Raw genomic sequence first — 6,042 nt, 5'->3', positions numbered from 1 at the left:
TAAAACCTCACGGAATCCACCGTGAAATATGCCTCCTGGCATCAGCATTAGTGCATATGCACTAATGTACAAGCACTTACACCATATGCTTTTGCATATGGTGTATGTGCTTGTGCATTAGTATATATGCATGTGTACTTATGGCATACACTTAATGCATAAGTGCTTATGCTATATGCATAAGCACTTGCACCATATGTTTTTGCATATGGCATATGCTCTTGTGCTTTATTACATATGCATATGTACTTATGGTATATGCTTAATGCAAAAACACTAACACTATACACTTTTGCATATGCTATAGGCACTTATGCATTTGTGTATATGCATCACGCACTAATGCATAAACATGCATATGTCATGTGTGCTTGTGCATTGGCAATATGCATAAAGCATATGCATATGTACTTACAACATATGCTTAATATGTAAGCATTTGTACAGTAGGACATATGTTTGGGCACTTATGGTATACACTTAATGCATAAACACTTGTGCATTAGTGCGTATGTATGTGCACTTATGGCATATGCTTGATGCATAAGTGTTTGGACAATATGTATTTGCATATGGTGTATGTATTTGTGCATATACACATGCACTTACGGCATATGATTAATGCATAAGCACTTTGTGCATTAGTGCATATGCACTAATGTATCAATGCTTGCACCATATGCACTTGCATATGGCATATGTGCTTGTGTATTAGTGCATATACATATGCATTTATGACATACACTTAATGCATAAGCACTTACACCATTTGCTTTTGCATATGGCATAAGCACTTATGCATAGTGCATATACACTTATAGCATGAGCACTTAATGCACATATAAGTGTGTGTGTGTGTGTCTGTTAGTGTATGTGTATGCTTTTGTGTATTAGTGCATATGCATTAATGGAATAAATTTATTGCATAAGATCTTACATCATATGTTGTTGCATATGGCGTAAACACTTTTGCATTAGTGCATATACTTAATGCATATGCACTTATGGCACGAGCACTTAAGGCACATGTGTGTGTGCGTGTGTGTATGTGTGTGTGTGTGTGTGTAAAGCCTTGATTATACTTGGCATCCACTTTGTTTGAAAAGTAGCAAGATTAAAATTAAAAAATTAATAAAAATTAATAAAAATGCTCCTCAAAGCCTCTATTATTGAGATTGAGTACATAAGCCATTGTCATAAAAAATTAAACATTTTTACAAAGACTTTGAAAACATTAATGTTGATTGGAGAAAAGGTAGGAGTAAGTATAAAATCAACATATCCCTAGAGTCACGAACTCACCTGCAACCATCTTGACAAAAAAACAAGAGTAAGAACTCATATTAGTGAAGGGGAATGCAGGCTTCTTAACTTGTAACAAGTTGTTATCCATGTCTGGGGATATAATTAGCTTTTATACTTATACTACTTTATTGGCATTGTCCATGGAAAGATTGCAAAGAAGAGAGGATGTTAATCTTTGAGGAGAGTTTTCTTGAATACCCAAGGCGTGTGTGTTTGTTTTCATTTGTATGGTTTATATAGCATGAGTATTTTTTTGAATAGTTTAAAAATTGGAAGAGACCATTTGTGCATATAAAATTCATTGTGTCATAAAGTTAGTAAATGCTTTGTTCTTGTAAGATTGGAATCCTTTATATGCACAAGTTTGTTTAGATGTGAAACCTTAGGAATTGATATCTTTTATGTGCTTGAAGTCATGCTAAAGTAGAATATTATTAAACAATAAGAATAAACTATAGAAAAAATGTGCTAGGCGTAAGTGAGCCACCTTTTTTGCAGGGGGTGTAGTATAGATAAAACAAATGGTGTGTCCATCTCATTAAAGAGCCACAAACTCTTACTCCAAGGTCAATAGAAAATTGAAAAAATTGGTACATTATTAAATGACCCATATATATTTTTGATCTAATATATTCATTGCAAAGTACTTTTTTTGAAAACTCTCAAATACTAGCACGTGTAACATCAAAAAGTGGAGAGTAATAGACTTTTACATAAAGATGTGGAAATAACAGGAGTTTCTATTTAGCAAATTGAAGGGATCCAACTTAAAATTACTTTGAACTTTGAAAGTAATAGAAATATTATTTCTCCTTGTATTTGAATGCAAAAACAGGTGACCTTAGGCCCAAAAAAAGCCATTAATTTAGACATTAGAATGGACTAGGGTGCCATTAGGGTCACCCATAGTCCTAATAAGTGATCTAAGGTCTTCAATATTGTACAAAAGGAGTGGAAAATTTGTGCTAAGAGTTCTAGAAATAAGTCGCCAGAGTTGGGCTTTCTCAAAACCTTTTGTGGTGAATTTCTTAACCAATTCTCTAATTGAAGATGCTGCATCATGGGCTGAATTAGTGGCATAGAGGTAAGGGATGGTTTGTGAAACAATGACCTTATGTGACCAATTATTGGGTCTATTACTTGATCGGTGGATAAATTGAATAACTTGAAAGGGTAGTAGCTTTCTTCTGTCAAAAAGTGTGATAGAAATATTAGGGAGATTTTTATTAATGGAAAATTGCAAAATGAGGAAGGTGGTGTGAGTGCTAATAAAGTGATGAGGTGGAATAAAAATAAAATGATTATTAGGAAAATCCAAAGTAACATGATCCCTAGGTTAAATCCAAAAGGGCTTATTCTCATTTTCTTGTCCAAGGCAATGGAAATAGATTGTAGGATTAGGTACATTCATAAGAAGTAAGTCATCGTAGTATCGCATGGTATTATAGAAAAAGGAAATATCTTTCCAACGATGTAAATGTGCTAATATTTTGCAAAAGTTAAGCTCAAAATAAGCTAGATAAAGATTGCACCAAAGAGGGGAGCAGCAAAAGCCTATTGGGATACCTTTACATTGTTGAAAAATAAGGTTCCCACAAAGGATAAAAACATTATCAATAATCCAATTGTTAAAGGAGGAAACTTTCTCAAGATTGAAAGCATTTTTGTTGGATGAACAAGAGGCATTAAAGTTGGAGATTAAGATTCCTTTCTTTTTATGTTTGAAAACAATTGAAAACAATTTTTTGCAAATAGTTTTTATTCCAATTTCACCATCATGTGGAATGTTTTCAAGGCATTTTTTGATGTCACAAGAGCAAATACTAAAAATTTGTGAAGGGAGATTGATGTAAGTTTCAATTGATGAGCTGATGATCCAAAAGGATTGTATACATTTACCATTAGTAAGAAAAACTTGTTGATTAAAGGCGGCACAAACTTCTTGTAGCGCATCCAAAACTTGAATTAGAATGAGATGCAACAAGGAAGATATATTAGTGTAGCAACAATTAGAGGCATTGGTTAGCCATCTAAATTCATTTTTATGTGCTTTGAAAGTACCCATTAAATATGGAAGATTGAATTGAAAAGGTAAAGAACAAGGAGAGATCTTGTCACGATTGATGTTTAATTGATTTAAGCATTATGTACTAGTTCCATGGAAAGGTTTGAAATCAATACATTTAGTTCTAACCAAAGCAATTTCTAGAAGAAATTTCTTACAAATAAAAGATGGGTTGTTAGGTGCTTTATCAATACCACTTATAAAAAAATAGGTGGTAAGAAACTTTAATTCTTTTATACATGAGGGTGAATCAAACATGGTAATTTTTTGAAAAGTTGGAATAATTTTAGACAATTCCTTTTCAACAAAAATCTTAAATTCAAGAGAGAGTCTTGGAAGATCATACTTGTTGATAACTAGAAAGGAGGAAAATTGAATCCAAATATCACAAAGAGCTTTGGAAGCTTTGGCAATGCAAGGGGGCTTGATTGGAATGTGGTTAAGCCCTTTTGCAAACTTTGATCTTAAGAGAGGGTCTTTAATAAAAGATAGATTATAAGTAACAACATGGTTTGAATTGACAAAATGAAAGCTAGCAAATTTATGACATAAGCAATCCATGTGAGCATTATTGATAAAACAATATTTGGGTTTGTAAACTAAATCTTTAAGATTTTTACTGAAAGACCAAGCAAAGGAGAAAGAAGCCCAATCAAAATTTTCTGGGAAATCAAGATTTTTAAGGAGACAAAAAGTGGCAAGAGCTTGTTGAGGGTGATACTTTTCGAGGAGAGAGCTAACAAAAAGAGTATGGATAAAAATACCTTTTTTGGCTTGGTTTGGAAGAAATTCTAATCTTCCAATAGGGGTAAGACCAACGGAAATATGCAATTAGTACAAAAGTTTTTAATTTTGTGTGTGTGTGTGTGTGTGTGTGTGTGTGTGTGTGTGTGTGTGTGTGTGTGTGTGTGTGTGTGTGTGTGTGTGTGTGTGTGTGTGTGTGTGTGTGTGTGTGAGAGAGAGAGAGAGAGAGAGAGAGAGAGAGAGAGAGAGAGAGAGAGAGAGAGAGAGAGAGAGAGAGAGAGAGAAGGTGTGTATGTGTGTGAGAGTGTATGTGTGAATGTGAGTATATGTGTATGTGTATGTGTATTTGTATTTGTGTGTGTATGTGTGTGTTTGTGTATGTGTGTGTGTGTGTGTGGATATACATGTGTATTTCAAAAAGAGAAAATACAAAATGAGAAATGAAGGAGTGTCCTTACCTCAATGTGTATGTGTATGGAGAGTGAGAGATAGTGTCCACAATCTGCAAAACAAGCACAACATTACATTTTGTGTTCTGTGTAGATGTGTGTATATTTGGGAGAGAGAGAGAGGGAGGGAGGGAGCTCACATACCTTGATTCCATCAAAATTAGCACTCTTACATACTCACAACCTACAAAGAAACACAAGCGTATATTAGTGTGTGTGTGGACCTTTCAAGAGAGAGAGAGAGAGAGATATGGGAAGGTGAGGGAGAAAGCAAGCAATAAGAGAGATGGGAGAGAGAGAGAGAGAGAGATAGAGAGAGAGAGAAATTAGGAGGGGGGATTACACGAGAAGAAGGCTCACCTCTCTCCTTTGTCAACCCACCCCTTTTTATGAGCGCCATTGGTATCGATAATGTCTCTGATAGTGCCCCAATAGCACCATTAGTATCACCCTCAATGTTTTATTGGGGGCAATATTAGGGGAACTACTAGAGATGCTATTGGGGGTGTTATCAAGGCCTATACTAGGTATTGCACCAAGGGTCGTATAGCAAGGTTTGTACTTGGAGCATGTTTGGTGTGCTCTTGTGCACCAAATATTCATTAACTATAAGGGGTATGAGTGGTTTAAGTCCCCCTTTCCCCCCCCAAATAGGTCACCCTCCCAAAAAAAAAAAAGGAAAAAAAAAAGCAATCCCTCTAGACTAACATGCCTCCCAAAAATTACCCCTAACAAATGACCCCCCATACCCCAGGAGCCCCCCACAAGTGGCTCCCTATAATGCACTTATGCTCCTACAAATGACCCCTCATGACAAACGATGAGCCTCCACAAATGGCCCTACATGGTTGATGAGCCCTTTGCAAACAATCCCTCATAAAACAATGAGCCCCCATTAACAACTCTATGTAACACACTTATGCCCTTACAAATGATGAGCTATTGTGATTGATAATACATGTGTGACAGACAATTCGCTTTGCAAATGGTCCCCTAAAAAAATCCCTTTGTGAACCTTATACTCTACAAAAACCCCCTTGATCAATAAGCCTCCTCATAAATAACGCTTTATTTTATTCACATGGGACACAAAAAGTATCCATGATGGTTTTACTATCTAAGGATAAATTGAGAGATATGTGAGAGAGATTGAAATAACGAAGAGATTTAAGTTTGCGCATATGATTATTTACATTGTCAATATTTTGTGCAAGCATAAGTGATCTATAAACAAGAAAAAACAACTTCAAATTTATCAAGTCAAGATCTTTGTCCATGCAAAAGGTGCAAAAAAAAAGTTCTAAGACAATGATGGATCACAAATGAACATATAAAAGATTAGGGAAAATGGTTGATAACATAAATGAAGAACAAAGTTTTGCATTAAATCAAACTATTGATGTGTCACAAATCAATTCATAATTTTTGTTGAGATCTCGTATGCTTGTGTTGACCACTATTTCATGACAACAATTCAAT

This window comes from Lygodium microphyllum, chromosome 3 (genome assembly GCF_053477565.2).
Source record: "Lygodium microphyllum isolate KBCC chromosome 3, Lygodium_microphyllum_v1.1.10, whole genome shotgun sequence".
Lineage (NCBI taxonomy): Eukaryota > Viridiplantae > Streptophyta > Polypodiopsida > Schizaeales > Lygodiaceae > Lygodium > Lygodium microphyllum.
The sequence above is the reverse complement of the archived record's forward strand: the minus strand, read 5'-3'. Positions refer to the sequence as shown.